We start from the raw sequence: 18,021 nt of genomic DNA, 5'->3' as shown, positions 1-18,021 counted from the left end.
CTCGGAAGTTCAAACAGCAGTGGCACAAGACTGGCACCAATGCAGGTGAATTAAAAAAAAAGAAATGCACCAGTTTGAACATGCCCTTCAAAGTACATACGGAGGAGATTTTTAAAAAGCAGAAGAGATAACCTCTGCTGAGGGTGGCAGACAGAAGGCACATCAGCAAACAACTCCAGAGCACTCTGAAGCAGCCAGCCAGACACCTGCCTATCTAGTGTAAATATCAACGGCATATTGTGATGCATAACCCAGCTGTAAAAAGTCCCCATGTGGTCTGGGAAATCCTGACAAGGTGCAGGTAGAAGTCTCCTTTTGTGAAGTGGCTTTAAAAAACCACAACGAAATCAGAGTGTGCCAAGTATTCCCTGGCTTTAGATGCTAGAAATCTAGGCAGGAAAAACAGATGTCTAACTCCCCCACAAAAAAGTAAGATTTTGCAAGTATTCACTCCTTTGAAAATCCCACTAAGCATCATTTTTACTCTGGTTCTTGCAGCCGCAGTGAGCGCTACTCCCTCGCCGCCTGCCCCGCCCCCCCAAGCTGTTGCTGCTGCTTCCTTCTTGGATTAGTAACATAAGCCGATCCCACCCAATCGAGGATCACAGAGTGAATGGGGTAACCGTACGATGCTACATATTAGGGATGGAGGAGAGATTTCGTTTAGTTCACCTTTTAAAGAAAATGCGCCCAAAGCTCACTTCTTGGAACAGTACACAGCTATCCTTTCGATAGTCACACTTCTCCAAATTTTGTGATACAGTTTCCCAACCCAAAAAGCCACAATTCCTGCTCACCCCCTCCCAACAGGTGGGCGGAGTTTGTGACCCCGTGCGGGGCTTACCTGGCCGGGTGCCACCCACCTGGTAACCGGGTGTCTTTGGCCCGCCCCTGCCTGGCTGGCCAATGGGCTGCCGGCGGGGTTGTGGCCTGGGACAGGTGCAGGGGTTGATCCTTTGGCCAATGCTCGTTCTTCACCCACCGGACACCCACTAAATAATGAATTCGGCTTTCTTGTCACCTTTTCCTTCTTTTGCAGCCTAACCTTTGCGTTCCAGGTTAGCAGGCACTGCTATGGTCCTAAGATGGTTGCTGTATTCAGAACCGGGAAGGAATTTTCCCTGCATTGGCAGGTTTTGCCTTTCCCGTAGCAATTCATCACAACTTTGGCGGTTTTTTGGGCTTTGTTAGGTATCCTTTAGTCTATCTTTTGAGTTTGGGGAGGAGCATCTCCTTCACTCCAATGTGGCGGCATTCACACGGCCCATTAAAGGGTGATTGCAGGAGTCACTGGCCCTAGAGCGGCGGCAAGTAGGTCAAACGCCCAACTTAGGTGTAGTGCGTGGGCACGCTGTGTAAGTTCACGCTTTGCCGTTCCCTCACATGGCACCTGTCTGACCTGCACATCCTCAGGGGGGGCCACTAGGTGGCGCGTTGGAAGATGGCCGACAATAACATCTCTCTGACCCATACGAGGTATTAAAGGGCTGCTATGGGAAGTTGGCAGCCTTCCTGGCCCCCCCAAGGGTATGGGGGGGACTGCCCTGCCAGCGGTGTTCACAATGCACCCCCTGATCCGAGAGACGGGGGTGTGGAACACTTGGCACAGCCCTCGATGGAATCAGATCTTCCCGACGCCGATTCCAATTAGCGCGTGCTGGTTGCTTCAGCTTGGAATTATAATTGGAATTAATTGGAAATAACGGATCGGAAAGAAGGCTGAAGCACATATATCAAGTGAAGCTCGACGATAAAGACTGCTGATTAATGCATCTCTGTGATCGGGAGTGACGGATGGATAAGTAAATCTTTTGATGAATTACCACCATGAGAATGTAAGGCTGGAACGAAGGGGGGGGGTGGAGGAAAAAACTCTCTCTATTTCCTTTGTATGATATGACTATAATAATCCTCCACCCTAGAAAGAAATAAGATTGTCGCATTTTAATAACCATAAACAGAACTTTAAAACTGTGGGGGGGAAATGATTACAATACGAGAAGATCGAATGGCGAGAAGGAGGAAAATTCCTATGACGCAGTTAAAAAAATATGGCGTCTCGCCAAGACAGGCTGGCAGGAGAACAGAAGGAAGAGGGGGAGGAGATTCAGGACTACTTGAAAGAGAAGGAAGGTTGGAATGCAAGTTTGACCTGACAGAGCCCCCTGATTTTGTCTGATTTATTGGGCTAGCCTGAGGAAAAATAATGGACCGACCGAAGATTAACTTTGTTTATGGAAGTATTTAACAGAGGTCGTTCCTGAATAATATGAGCTTGGAAGAGCACAAAACCCACACAGAGACGCCAAATCTTCAATCTGTTTGTGAAAATCATCAGAGATCGCAAAGAAAGGAATAAATGATAACAACAAGAAGAGAAAGAAAGTAATAAAGATCTATCCGAATCGAACTGGATGGAACTGTTTAATAAAAGCAGCAAATAAGTGATATCTGGAGTCATCTGGAATTTTGGACTCGTGCGGAGCTTGATGTATGGGTACCCCCCAAAATTTTAAAATTTGGCTGTATAATCTGGAACTAATGTGATTTGAACAATGTGATGTGATTGGCCTGTTAATAAAAATTATTTCAAAAAAAAAAAAAAAAGACCTGCACATCCTCAGCCCCGGTGGGTTGAGAGGAATATCTTCCAAGGCCAAGGCCAAGTTTCCTACATCTGAGATTCAATAAAGTTGTGGCCTAATTTGAACCCATACCTTGGTGTCTAGTCTCTTTCTTGGGGTGGGGGGAGGCTCCAAGGACAGGGTTTAGTGCTTGGGCTCGCAAATTGTGTATTAGAGGAAAGTGTGCACAAAAATGTCCATATTAGCGAAGACACCTTCATCTGCCCCAGCTGCAAGAAAACATGTCTCTCCTGTATCAGTCTCTACAGCCACAGCAGGCGCTGCAACCTTCCAACTGTTTGACTTTAACCCCCACCCCAAGGCACACTCCTCCTTTGTCTCCCAAGACAGGTGGATGTGTCACCCAGGAGAATGCAGCTGCAGAGATAAGGAAAGGAGAGTCATTCCGTTGTCTGGAGAGGTAATTTCCTGATTCACGTGGAGAAGCCGTTTTCAATGAAGCCCAGCAACAGAAGCGCACAGCTGTGTTGAGGAAGCACCGGGTACTGAAATTTTGCACCTCCTAACAATTTTGTGCCCGGGGCAACCGCTCCTATGCCCCCCCCCCCATGCTACGCCACTGCATGGTGCACACTGTCCTGCCACCAGCTCCTTGCTGCTGCTACTTGCCTGCCCCCCCCCCCAGCACACACATCAGCTGCCTCTCTGCCTGGTGGTGGAGCTTGCCCTAGGCAGCACTGAGAAAACACAATGTAGCTTAAATTCAGAGGACTCTAAGTAGCCCGGCTCAAGCCTGAGTGCAACTAGACAGAAACACACACACAGAGAGAGAGAGAGAGAGAGAGAGAGAGAGAGAGAGAATCATACACAGTTGAAAAGCAAATGCTCTTATTGAGAAAGGTTATTAGGGTGTTCGGGAAACAGCTGCAGGCCCAGATGTAGAAATGATTGCTCAGTTAAAGATTTCTCAGCAGAAGATGGCTGTTGAATAAACCAGTGCGGAGCTTCAGAAGGGCATTTGAAGGAGCTGGATTCCTTAAGGCAGAACACTGCACAGCCAACGTTTCATTTCTAGTAGCGAAACAAAATTGCAAACAGCTGGTGGAAGATTTTTTAACATTTCTTTCAGATGGGATGATATTGCTTTTTATTTTTTAACAAACAAACAAAAACCAGGCAGTCATACAAAAGGCATTCTTTTTTCTCCCCCACCCCTATAAATAGCTAGCACTGATAAACTCACATCCATTATGTGAAAACAACAGTGATCTAGATGCCGTAGTTCTTATTCATGTCTTTAAATTGTACTCTCTCCATGTTCCACAGTATGCTCTAGGGCAGCAGTTCTCAACCTGTGGGTCCCCAGATGTTGTTGGACTACAACTCCCATCATCCCTGAGCCCTGGCCTTGCTAGCTAGGGGTGATGGGAGTTGTAGTTCAACATCTGGGGACCCACAGGTTGAGAAAGGCTGCTCTAGGGCTTAGGAACCTGTTGCCCACCAAATGTTGTTGGATTCCAACTCGCAACAGCCCCAGCCAGCATGGTCAATGGTCAGGGGGTGTCAGGAGTTGCAGTCCAACAATATACCGTATTTCACCGCGTAATGGTCACATTTTTAATGCTGATTTTTCTTTTCAGAAAGCTGAGGCGCAACCATTATGCAAGGAAGCAATTTTTATTAATGAACATAGTTATGTTTATGTTGCTCATGGCAGCTTTGCCCACCCACCCGCTCCCCTTGCACCTTCAGCTGGTACAGAGAATGCGCACTGCGAATGCCCTGAGTCTATTGTGTGGTGAATGTCTTGGGACTGATATTAGGGACCCAAAAAGGGGGGGGAGCGACTATTATGCTAGTATCGAGGGCCGCAAGTTGTGTGCCCCTGATCTAAATCCATGCAGCTCTCTGGGATTTCAGGCAGGGGTTTCTCCCAGCCCCAAATACAGATGCCAGGGATAGATCAAGGCATGCCTGCCCTCCCTAGCAGCTTGCAGAGGCTTCTCCGTTGATTTTACAGCGGGGATGGGACATAGCTCACTGGTAGGACACCTGCTTTGCATGCAGAAAGTCCCAGGTTCAATCCCTGGCATCTCTGAAATCCTGGAGTGATGCCTACAATTGATGTAAACAGTACTGTGCTCGATGGACCAGTAGTCTGTCTCTGTATAAAGCAGTTCCTATGTTCCTTTGGCAAACAGGGATAGGGTCAATGTCTACTCCAGGCTGAGGAGGATCCCAAGTCAAGACACTCTCCATGTCTTTCCTTCCTTCAGTGAGTACTCATTGCAACAGGTCCAGGGGGTTCTTGTAAGAGGACCTTTGTTTAGGGGTGGTGTGGCTCCTCAGCAGATGCCTGACATGTCAACTCCTGACCCTGGTCCTGGATGTGGTGGTCTAAGGATCTGGATCCAAATAAATGCTTTCCATTTATTCCATTTCCATGGGAGAGTATACTTTCAGGAAAGGCCTTCCTAGACATTTCCACATAATTTAAAACAACAACAAGAACAAAACGATCACAACTGCATTCTCCATTCATGGGTATTCCCTTCCACAGAAGGGAAGCTTCATCGTCCGATTAATTATTCATTGCAAATTAGGCACTCGGCTGTAGCAGTTTAAAAAAAATTTGCAACAGACATTTGTTTTACCGACTCGTAGCCTGGATGCAAAATCATTCGACACAGTGGTTGTATTTGGATGCATAAACACTTGGTAAAGAGGAGCGAAAGTGGAACTCTGTTGGCATCTTGCAGACCAGCGAGGGGGGGGAAAATCAATGAGTTGGTCTTTAAAAGCACCATTTGCAACCCACTCCAATTATAACAACCTACATTCTTCATATCACAAAGATGTAAACCAATGGAGTGTTTATACTATTGTTATAATATGTTCTTCTATAACAACTCCCTTTGGAATCCTCTGCTTCATTTCTGCAGAATATCTATTTGTTTTCAAATGGGGGTCATAAAGACCCCCTGCAAGTTGCTCCACCCACTTTTGCTTCTGGACTTGCCCATCACTGGGGTTGTGGTCCTTGGAAGGTTGCTCAGAAAGGAATGTGGCCCTCGGGGTGGAAAAAGTTCCCCATCCCTGCCTCATAAGAGCAAGTTGCTCAGTTGGAGCTCTCCGTGGTGCTGTAGCCTCTTACCTGCCTTTGCTCTGTGGGTTCCTCCATGGAACCTCAATAAGATTTTTTAAAAAAACACAACACCTTGTATTAAAATCATTCTTTAAAAAACAGCCTGGTGCACAATGAACTGGGTAACTTTTTAAATCTGTCAAATGGTGGTTTAATTGACAAGTGCAACCCAGGAGTAGACAATGCGGTGCTCCGCAGATGTTGCCAGACCTGGACTCCCATCTCCCCCCAATGTTCAGCTAAAGAATCCCCAACAGATGACCGACCAACCAACCTTTGTTTAAAAACTTCCAAAGAAGAAGAGTACACCAACCGTCCAAGGTAGTCTGTTCCACTATCAAGCAGCTCTTTCCCCCAGAAAGTTTCTCCTAACATTTCGTCGGAATCTCCTTTGTTGTGGTTTGAATCCATTGGTTCGAGTCCTACCCTCTGGAGCAGCAGAAAACAAGTTTGCTCCATCTTCCATGAAACAGCCCTTAAGAACTCTTGTTAGAAAGGCGAGGATTTACTGCAATGTATTGTTGTGCTTCTTGCCTGTATTTCCTAGAATGCTTGAAAGGAAGGGAGCCTTCGCTTCACCAGCAGCAATTGCATGCTGGAAGCCAAGCGAGACTGCCTTTTTAGAGGGACACTTCAGGCAGAAATGGAAACATATCATATGCTCTGATTGGACATGGTTTGCAGCTGTAATGCAGAAGTAGAGAGAAGCAAATATACCATTTCCTATCTCTCCCACCATTCGCTCCCACCTCAAGCCCCCCGCCCTGGGCAAACACACAGGGTTTTCTTGATCTTATCTTTACCTTTCACAAAGCCTTTAAAAGCCATCTGTAGGGATTTGTAAAGGCTGTTTCTTGTTTCAAATAAACTGCAAAAGTGATCTGTATGGAACAGATGGAAACAAATAAAAAAAGCTTATCAGGATGCCAGGCAGGGGAGGGTGTGTGTGTGGAGGTAACACTTTCTACATTTGGAAAATATCAGATATGAGTTAGCAGAAATGTTGCCTATGAGATGCACCAAGTTGGCGCTTGGCCAGCAATTTCCTCTCCTTCATAATAAGCCAGAGTGCTCCGCAGCCACTTGAGATGGATAAACCCATCAATTTTGGTTTCTCTCTTTCTCATTTCTGCACTCTTCATTTTTCTGCATCACTCGCCATTTCTTTTTAACATCCTCATTAAAACACATCTGCATTCCAGTGCAAACTTTCTCCCAATATATACATTTTTGCAAAGCACTTGCCCATAATGCAGTGGTACCTCGGGTTACAGACGCTTCAGGTTACAGACTCTGCTAACCCGGAAGTAGTACCTTGGGTTAAGAACATTGCTTCAGGATGAGAACAGAAATCACGCAGTGGTGGAGCGACAGCAGCGGGAGGCCCCATTAGCTAAAGTGGTACCTCAGGTTAAGAACAGTTTCAGGTTAAGAACGGACCTCCGGAACGAATTAAGTTCTTAACCAGAGGTACCACTGTATACTGCACGTTGCATATTATTTTTCACTAATATCTGTATTTTTATGGTGGCTTCACCGTACTGTAAGCATTTTTGCACACACTGTTTGCTTGGAGGACTGCATCTTATTATTGGGAGAAGTGCACATTTCCAAATATAACTTTTTTTAAAAAAATTGCAAATAGTTTCAGAGAGTGCAAATTAGGTAGGTCGTGATTATTGGAAGAGTGTGCCCTAATGTATCCAAAGTGTGCAGTATAAGGTTTGTAAATCTGGATACAGAGCAGACTTTACCTGTTGCAATCAGACTCAGAGAGATGCTTGTAGAGTGAGTGAAATAACAAATTCATTTATTGTATGAAGCACATAACTTGGACGGAAAAGTTTCCATTTCTAACCTACCTAACTAATCTAGAGAAGAACAAGGTAGCCGTTGCTTGCTCCTTTGTTCTCAGAGGATAGCTCCAGCTTGACCTGTCATCTTGAGAATGAAAGAGAGGAGGAGGAGGTTGTAAAGAGGATATATCAGTCTAAACAACAAAGAGATAGAGAGGTCAGCTCAAGAGCTTAAAGGTACATGTATATCCATAACCAAAATAACTTTATTGGCTTTTAAATTAGTTTCCAAAGACCAGAGCTGATGGGAATTGCAGCCTCCAACATCAGGCAGGCAACAGATTCCCCATACACATTGGGAGATGCCTTATACTGTGTCAGACAATTTGGGCTCCAACTAGCTCAGTATAGCCTGCACTGACTGGCAGCACCTCTCTGGGGGTTTCAAGCAGGGGAGATGTCCAGGATTGATCCTGGGATGTTTACGCAAAGCAGATGCTCTGCTGCTCAGCTGCAGCCCTTCTCACAGGGCAAAGGTAGTGGTGACCCATTAGCACAAGTTTACTCCCTAAAAATTAAGCTGAGCCATTTACCAGACTACTTTGGATTGCCTTCGAGAAGTTATTAGGGAGCTAATTAAAACAAAGAGACGTCTTTGGTATTCAGAACTCATAGTGCATTTATTCAGCAGCACTCAAGGCAAAAGCTGGAGAAAAGGCCATGGATGATAAAGCACCATTCTTCTTGGGATGGAGGAGGGATGTCCACTCTGCTCCTTGTTACGCAAAGGATTCTCCTCTGATCTAAATATACTGGTAAAGATGAAAAGGGGTTGTTCTCTTTCCTTGCCTTATAATGAATGGGAAAGAGAGGGAGGGGACTTGGGAACTGCTCGTAAACCAAGACAGCGGGGTGGAGGGGAAGTGTCCTGGGAAATGATAATATAAACTATGAAATCAAAAGAAGCATCCCCCACAAAACACAAAATCTCTTAGGATTTACATAACACAAAAGGAAAAGCACACATCCAGCAGAGTTTCAGGGGCTATGTGTTCTGCCTTTTTTTCTTTTGTTTAACTAGCCTGAGGCTGCATAAGCACTTTACATTTAAAGCACACACTCCAAGGATCCTGGGAACTGTAGTTCTCAAAGTGCTGCAAATCCCACTTTTCATGATTCTTTGAAAAGGAATATGTTTTGAATGTGTGTGCAGCCATAGCTTGAGTGTGTTGGGGAGTGTTATATACTGACTGTGCATCCCACCATAAGTCTACTGAATATTTCTAAATTACACCTATACATATTAACTGCATGCAGCTGAATGAAGCGGCAGAGCCAATGTGGTGTAGTGGTTAGAGTGCTGGGATAGGGTAGAAAGACCCAGATTCAAATCCTCTTTCACCCATGAAGCTCACTAGGCTACACAAAACCATCAGTCTAACCTACCACACAGGGTTATTGTGAGGATAAACTGAAGGGGGGTGAGAGTGAAGCATGTATGCCACCTTCAGCTCTTTGGATGAAAGGTTTGTTGTTTAGTCGTGTCCGACTCTTTGTGACCCCATGCACTCCTGTCTTCGACTGCCTCCCAAACTCATGCTGGTAGTTTCGAGAACACTGTCCAACCATCTCGTCCTCTGTCGTCCCCTTCTCCTTGTGCCCTCCATCTTTCCCAACATCAGGGCCTTCTCCAGGGAGTCTTCTATTCTCATGTGGTGGCCAAAGTATTGGAGCTTCAGCTTCAGGATCTGTCCTTCCAGTGAGCACTCAGGGCTGAGTTCCTTAAGAATGGATAGGTTTGATCTTCTTGCAGTCCATGGGGCTCTCAAGAGTCTCCTCCAGCACCATAATTCAAAAGCATCCATTCTTCGGCCATCAGCCTTCTTTATGGTCCAGCTCTCACTTCCATACATCACTATTGAGAAAACCATAGCTTTAACTATACAGACCTTTGTCGACAAGGTGATGTCTCTGCTTTTTTAGATGCTGTCTAGGTTTGCAATCACCTTTCTCCCAAGAAGCAGGCGTCTTTTAATTTCGTGACTGTGTCACCATCTGCAGTGATCATGGAGCCCAAGAAAGTAGATATAAATAAATGTTGGCCATCTCTCTCCTAACTTATTCAGAAATATGCAAGACTCCCCCACTCTTTCCAGTCTCAATTTCTCTTTATCCCCCAGACAAAACTCACCACCACCCAGTAGGCCAAGCAAATTTGGCCCAGAAGTATATCTGCTCTACATGTACATGAAAAATGGGGTTAGTTATGGAAACGAGGGTCGCAGCGTCCAGGTCCATTCATATGAGGAAAGGCGGTCTTTGAGGTATTCCAGCCTTAAGTCATTTAAGGCTTTCTAGGTTAAAACCTGCTCTTTGAATTGGGGCTGGAAACTAATTGGCAGTTGTGCCAGGATTGACATTATACCAGTGGCGTAGAGTGGGTTGTCAGCACCCGGGGCAAGGCAAGTAATTTGCGCCCCCCCCCCCGCTGCACTGTCCCTCCCCCAGATAGTCCCTCGCTCTCTCTCCGCACCGCACCGCACGCCTGGCACCCTGGCACCCTCCCCTCCACAGTGGGCGGCGACCCGGTGGCTCGGATCGGATTCGCACAGCCAGCACTGCAGTGAGAGAGAGCAAGTGAGCCAGGTAGGGGCAGAGAGCTGCGAGTGCAAGCGCCCCCCCCCCCAGATGTTGCGCCCGGTGCAGCCGGCCCCCCCTGCACCCCCCACGCTATGCCACTGCATTATACTCTTGCTGTCTTGTCCCTGTGAGCAACCTGGCCGCTGAATTCTGCACCAGCTGAAGTTTCCAAACCATTTTCAGAGGCAGCCCTACATTTAACATGTTGCAGTAATCTAGAGCAGGCTTCCTCAACCTCGACCCTCCAGATGTTTTTGGTCTACAACTCCCATGATCCCTAGCTAGCAGGACCAGAGGTCAGGGATGATGGGAATTGTAGTCTCAAAACATCTGGTTGAGGAAGCCTGATCTAGAGTTTACCAGAGCATAGATGGCCCTTAGTCTGATCCAGCAGGGTTCTTGGGTTTTTTAAAAATGTTCTTATGGACCTTATTTAAGGTCAGGGCTGTAGCTCAATGATAGAGCAACCGCTTTGCATGCAGAAGGTCCCATGTTGAACCCCCAATGGCATCTTCAGGTGGGCTGGGAAACAAGCCCTCTTTGAAGCCTTGAAGAGCTGCTACCAGTCAGTGTTGACTATGTTGGGCCAGATCAGCCAATGGTCTAGAGAAGCTTCCTATGTCCCCACGTTTTATGGAGCCCCTAGAGCTCCCCCTGGTGCCCCTGAACTCTCCTGCATCTTTGATCTGGGCAAGATAGAAAGGTCACAGATAAACATGTAGCAGCAGGCACATCCTTTACGTCCCAATCTTGTTTCTCCCGGAGGCCATCTCAGCCCCCAGCCCATTACTCCAGAGCAACCACCATCGCCCCAACGGCCTTCTTCTTGCCTCTCTACAGCGCACTGTTATTCTTGCATCCCTCAAGGTCATCCGGGTTTGTTTGCAAAAGGCTCCTGCATCGTAAAGTGGCATTTTAAGTACACACGCGGTCGCCTTGCAATCTCGCCAGCACCCAAGGTCACCGTGTGGAGCCTGTCAAGGGGTGAAGAGGGCAAAGTGCCTGATTCCTCTCTGAAATTGAAAACGCTGCCCTTCCCGTTCACTCCTTGAGGGCTGTCACGAGACATACAATTCAGCTGTTAGCCGAGAGGGAGGAAGAGGAGTGCGTCTCATATATGCACCGGCGGGTGGGTGGGTGTCTGGTGGAGGGAGGGAGGTTGTTTAAATAGCTGTGAAAAGCACGGGGTGTGTGTTTTACGCAGAGATATATTACACTTGATTAGGCGATGCGCTGGAGCGCAAATGGTACAACGGGAGACGGACGTGCTTAACTAGCAGTTCCAGCCTGCTCTCCGGTATCAGGAGGTCAAGGGAAAGATTAACTGTATCTGACTGCCATGTCAAAACGCTCAATTGGAGTGTTTATAAAAATATTAAAAAGCAGCAAACTAGTTGCCATGGACAAGAAGGGTAGATTGATATCCCACGATGCAGCTCTCTCCCCACTGAAAGCAACAACAAATCCGTGGCGATTACCAAGGCCTTGTTTGCAAGATGCTGCAGCCAAAAGGCCAGAGGAAACCCAGCTTCCCTTCGGGATTCTGCAGCAAATGGAACGGAGAGGGAGAAAAGCCATCTCCGCTTTCGGTCTCTAACCTGGACATGGTAGGAAAGAAGCAGGATACCTGTGGCCCTCCAGAGGGCAGGATTCAAATTGCCAATTAGAGTGGTACCTCGGGTTAAGAACTTAATTCGTTCTGGAGGTCCATTCTTAACCTGAAACTGTTCTTAACCAGAAGCACCACTTTAGCTAATGCTCCTGCTGCCTCCGTGCCACTGCTGCACGATTTCTGTTCTCATCCTGAAGCAAAGTTCTTAACCCGAGGTACTATTTCTGGGTTAGTGGAGTCTGTAACCTGAAGCGTATGTAACCTGAGGTACCACTGTACTGGGCCGAAGCCGTTTAGGGTTTTAAAGGTCAGCACCAACACTTTGAATTGTGCTCGGAAACATACTGGGAGCCAATGTAGGTCTTTCAAGACCGGTGTTATGTGGTCTCGGCGGCCGCTCCCAGTCACCAGTCTAGCTGCCGCGTTCTGGATTAGTTGTAGTTTCTGGGTCACCTTCATAGGTATCCCCATGTAGAGCGCATTGCTGGACTACAGCTCCTACCTGCTGCAGTCACCATGGCCAATAGCTAGAGATGATGGGAGTTGTTGTTCAACAAGATACAGAGGACCACATCCCTGCCATAGTGGCCAGGAGATTGACAGCACAATCCCATACACATTGATTCAGAAGTAAGCCCCAGTGGTGCATACTCCCAGGTATGCCACCATATGCTATAGACCGCATCCCTTGCCATTGGAGATGCTGGCTGGGAATTATGGGAGTTGGGGCCCAACAACATCTGGCAGGTCCCACATTGGGAATCCCTGGTTTAGGACTGTGATGCAATAGCACAGAGAGAGAGAGACCTGGATCCCAATTGCAGAGTCATCTGCCTCTGGAGCTAAGACAACCAGCTTTAGAAACAGCATACACATTAACTAGTTTTAGGGAGTTTTACCCAATACACAAGCATTGTTCCAATCACACAAAAATTGGAGAAATTAATTCCCCGCCTCCCCCCCCCCCAAAAAAAGCAAAGAATGTACAAAGAGAGACAGACTATAATTCTGGAATCGACAAGGCCTGACTCACCAGTATTAACTGGCCTATATAATTATGTCATGAGAGTGCTTTAGGGAACAGACAGTCTTAACACAGGAACCAGATCCTTTGAGTAGAACAATAAAAAGAAGGGGGGGAAACCTTGAGGGAGGTGACTTTCATTTTCTTTTTTTAAAAGAGAAAGAGAGAGAGAGGAAAGAAAAGAAGCCAGATTTAGTACTGTTCTAACTTGCAGGCTTCCCTTTCAAAAAGGTAATTGCAATGCATTAGTGTGCCAGAGAATGTTCCAAAGCATTTCGGTGAAATCTCTTTTGCTTTCACGGCCTCGGGACGCAGATGCCAAAACAACAAACAGCTGAAATCCAATTACAGTGGAATATTCTGAAGCCCATTTCCATCTGTAATTTGTTAGTCTGCTTAAACATGCAAAGTGATTTCGCTCTCATGCGTGGGGTGCCCGGCTTCATGCGTGCCGGAGCTCACACGGCAGACCACTTTAAATTTTAAATGGTGGCGCCCGCCACAGATCAGGATGATCCTCTGCGGTTCCTTTAATCAACTGTGAACTGTGTGCTCCAGTTTCAAGCATAAGTCCTGAGGGATAAAGCCAAAGGCCAATCATAGTCCAACATCCTGGTCTCTTGGCAGCCAACCAAGTACCTATAGGAAGCCCACAAACAAGACCTGAGCACAACAGCAACTTTCCCCACTTGCAATTTGCAGCAAGTGGTATTCAGAGAAATTTTGCCTCCAACAGAGGAGGGAGAACATACCCATCACAGCTACTGAGAGCCTTATCCTTCACGAACTTTTCTAATCCTCTTTTAAGGCCACCCAAGCTGGTGGCTATCACTACATCACAGAGCAAACCAAGAGGCAGGACAGTCACGACTTAAAGACAAAACCAGAATTACACCAGATCTCAGGTAGATGAAGGCAAGCCCAGGAAAGCTGGGGCCATTGCATGAGAACGTGAGAAGACTCCTGCTGGGTCAGGGCAAAGGCCTATCTAGTCCAACATCCTGTTCTCACAATGGTCAGCCAGATACTGACAGGAAGCTCACCAGCAGGATCCAAGCACAACAACAATTTCCCCATCAGGATCTCCAGGGCATTCAGAGGATTCACACTGTTTATGTCATGGTCGAACATAGTCATCATATGCCATCCCCTCCCATTCTGTCCTTTTTGTGGTAGACATTGATAACCTTATTGTTATTGTTGTTGTTTAGTCATTTAGTCATGTCCGACTCTTCATGACCCCCTGGACCAGAGCACGCCAGGCACTCCTGTCTTCCACTGCCTCCCGCAGTTTGGTCAGACTCATGTTAGTAGCTTCGAGAACATTGTCCAACCATCTCGTCCTCTGTCGTCCCCTTCTCCTTGTGCCCTCCATCTTTCCCAACATCAGGGTCTTTTCCAGGGAGTCTTCTCTTCTCACGAGGTGGCCAAAGTATTGGAGCCTCAGCTTCACGATCTGTCCTTCCAGTGAGCACCCAGGGCTGATTTCCTTCAGAATGGATAGGTTTGATCTTCTTGCAGTCCATGGGACTCTCAAGAGTCTCCTCCAGCACCATAATTCAAAAGCATCAATTCTTCAGCAATCAGCCTTCAGCTCTCACTTCCATACATCTACTGGGAAAACCATAGCTTTAACTATACGGACCTTTGTCAGCAAGGTGATGCTCTGCTTTTTAAGATGCTGTCTAGGTTTGTCATTGCTTTTCTCCCAAGAAGCAGGTGTCTTTTAATTTCGTGACTGCTGTCACCATCTGCAGAGATCCTTATCTCCCATCAGTTTGCCCAACCCCCTTAAGAACATAAGAAGAGCTGGCTGGATCATCTGCCCAAAGGCCTATCATAGTCCAGCATCCTGCTTCAAAGTGGACAACCAGATGTCCATGGGAGCCCATCATCAAGAACAGAGTACAAGAGCAACCCTCAAAGAAACCCCGAACCCTAAAAGGATTTTGTTTGTTTTTTGGTCTCCAACTACACAGTTAATATCGGCAAACAAGAATCAATCAATTGGGAAATTCCTTAGTTGCCACTCAAGGTTGTTGGTTTTTTAAAAAATTATTAGAGTTTATAAATAAAAATGCAAATATTATTGTCAAATACCATTATTTTTAAAAAACATTAGTCCAGAGGCAGAAAAAGAGAAAGAATATAAACAAGGAAGGAAGGAAGAAGAAGCAATCCACTCAAAGTTTTCATTGTGGGCCAAGCTGCCACTCGACATCAGCCACAAAGACATCAGAAGCCTAAAAGTGTTCTCTCTCGCTCTCACTCTCTATTTCGAAATCCTGGTTTATTGATTGAACAGAAACATAACAGAGATGTGTGCCTGCTTCCAGAGACAGGCAGCAATGTAATTCCTTCAGCTCCCTGTCATTCAAAATTGGTCAGACTGAAGGTCATAAGAGTGAGAGGAGCAAATCCTGTTCTCGTCGAGTGCTTTGTTGAAAGGCAAAGTGCTGATGCAGCATCGTGGTGAAGAGGCTGAACAGTGACTCAGGAAGCTGCCAGTTCAAATCCCACCTCAGCCAGTGTTCTTAGAAGAGCAGTTTTCTCTCTCTCTCTCTCTCTCTCTCTCAGCCTGCAATATGGAGGAGGGGAGAGATAATTGTACTGACTTACAGTACAATTGTACTGTAGTGACTTATCTTACAGAGTTGTTATAGGATTACAACAAGGCGGTAGCTTCTAAACATCTGAAACTCCCTAAACATATGTAGCATTATTTTGTTGCATGAATTAAAATAGGTGTGGTGAACATGGAGTCCTCAGTCTAATTTAATGGGGACAGAAGGAGGGGAAATTGGGGGAATCCCAAACAAAAGGAGCAATGGAAAGAGGAAAGTTCTCTTCAAGTGAATGTTTCAGACCTCTGGTGCCACAGACTGGCTAGACACAAAGGAATGATGGGAGGCACCAAAGGGATAAAGGCTCAGAGCTCGGGGAGTGGTGGTGGGACAACAACGCATGGTCAGAGGAAGAAGATGGGGAAAAGCGGGTGTCAGAATTTGAAGAGGTAGCAGGGCTTGGTAAGAAGGGAGTGTCTGTGGCAGAAGGAAGTGCTGAAGCGGAAGCAGGAGAGGAGGGAGGCCAAGAGGCAGAGATGAATCAGGCTGGTGAAGAAGCCAAGGTATCTCTCCCTCCTGCTGCAACAAGCTCCCCTTCCCACTGGTCTCCCAGGACCAGGAGAGATATGAAGTGGGAGGAGCAAAGACGCACTGCTATAGTCTCAGATTTCTTGAGAAGTACCCAGAAGAGGAAAAGACTTAGGCAGCTATGGGAAGGTGGAACCTTGCCTCATAGGAGCAAGACCTACCTAGAAGAGTTGCTGTGCTCATTGTGCCTGGTGCTCCTGTTCAGACCTTATTTCTTCCCATAAAGAGTTAACTTTGCATGCTTTGTTCAGTCGGTGTGATTTATTGCTAGCTGGCTCCCTGACATTTGGCAAGAGCGATCGGTGTCATGGCATTTGCTTCTGGGTCCTGGTGTTGGCCTTGAGAGGACTTGGATTCAGACGGGGCATCAGTCACACCACCCAAGGAGAAACCCTCAGCCAGTGATAGCTGATCTCCACTGGGACTGGTGGGGCAGAAAGCCGGGAGCCCAACAGAAAGTGGAGGCAGAGCCAATAATAGGCAGAGCCCAGGAATTGTTGTTTTGCCTTCCTCTTCCTCCTCCCTGCCAAGTTCACATTGAGACCAAGGAGGAGAAAGCTGACAGGCAGTGCCATCTGGACTGGGTTGGAAGGCAGGTAGGTGGGTGCTGGCCCAGGACGGGCAGAGTTTAGTGGGGCAGCACCCCAGTAGCCCTAACCCTCTGCTGCCCTCAACACACCCTTAAATGCTGCTCTGGTCTGGGGACATGGCTCTCCCACCATCCTCAGAGTCTAAGGAGGAATCTCTCACAGCCTGTCCTGCTTCCCAACCATGCAGCTTCATGCGACTACATCACTTTAAAGATCACAAATTTAACAGCAGGGCAAGAATTATTCAAATACATGTCCGTGTGTCTCAAAGAGACACTGCTGGAGTTTTTCAGCTTTACTGCATTCAGAGTTCAACTATATGTGAGATATGGAGGCTAATGATGGCTACCAGGCATTATTTATTTATTGCATCTGTTCCCCACCTTTATTCCAAAGAGCTCAAGTTGGAATACATAGTTCTCCTTCCCATTTTATCCTCACAGTAACCCTGGGATGTTGGGTTAGGCTGAGAGGCAGTGACTTGCCCAAGGACTTCATGGCCCAGTGGGGATTTGAACCCCCGGTCTCCCAAGCCCTATTCCGACACACAAACCGCTACACCACACTGGCTCTGTTCTGCTTCCACTGTTGGATGGAGGGTGTTTCTGAATACCAGTTCCTGGAAATCACAAGCAGGGCAGAACACCTTTGAACTTGGGTCCTGCTTTCAGGATCTGGTCAGCCACTGTGAGAACAGGATGCTGGACTAGATTGTTGTTGGCTTAATCCCGCAGGGCTCTTCTTATGTTTTGATATCCCTGGAGCTGGTGTGTCTGTGTGTGTGTGTGTGAGAGAGAGAGAGAGAGAGAGAGAGAGAGAGAGAGAGAGAGAGAGAATGCTCACCTTCCTTCTCCTCTCCCCGCCCCCTATCAGTGAGCAGGTAAACATTATCCATTTTATAACAAGGCAATTGGGTGCTGCAAGGGAAAGGAAAGACACCAGCATAGACTTCTCTCCAATAAAACCGACAGGGAGGGAGGGAGGGAGGGAGGGAGGGAGGGAGGGAAATTGCCATGGTTCACTTCCCAATGTAATCACTCAAGTTCAAACACACAGCTGCGATGAATGGCAAGCATCCAAACCTTAATGCAGCAGAAAGCGGAACCAGTGTTTGAAGAGGCTGTCCCCCGGAGGAAGAGGGTAACAGAGTGCGCGAGGGAGCGTAAACCATGAAGTCAGCAGTCTGAAGGCCCTGACTGGAATGGCTGCTAACTGGCAAGAAGAGAAAAAGAAAGAGAGAGGTCTGGGCAATAAAGATGCACAACTGTGACCTCCACATCTTTGGATGGGGGGAGTTTCCTGTCTCCCCACCAGGCTTGCAATTAAAGGAAGGAGCAATCCAGCATATGTTCCAAATATTTCACAGGTTCTCCTGCAAGCAAGCAAGGAGCATCTTCATTGCCCCTCTTCTATGTGTTCAACTTCTTGGAAGATATACTTGTCTCTTTGACTCTTTGTCCGTATGGTTTATCCCTGG

General features: G+C 46.9%; 1 long non-coding RNA gene across 1 annotated transcript; it reads right to left on the bottom strand.

The window, feature by feature from the left end:
• Positions 1-3,505: 3,505 nt before the first annotated feature.
• Positions 3,506-7,662, bottom strand: LOC310666927. Its single transcript, XR_014506111.1, has 4 exons — positions 7,593-7,662; positions 6,534-6,611; positions 6,040-6,159; positions 3,506-3,656 (listed from the first exon to the last, which is right to left on the bottom strand). It is a non-coding gene; the product is annotated as an uncharacterized lncRNA (long non-coding RNA).
• Between the last annotated feature and the right edge of the window lie 10,359 nt (positions 7,663-18,021).

Source organism: Podarcis tiliguerta, assembly GCF_965153285.1.
Source record: "Podarcis tiliguerta genome assembly, chromosome: 16".
In the NCBI taxonomy this organism is placed as follows: Eukaryota; Metazoa; Chordata; class Lepidosauria; order Squamata; family Lacertidae; genus Podarcis; species Podarcis tiliguerta.
This window is presented reverse-complemented; position numbering and strand designations above follow the sequence as displayed.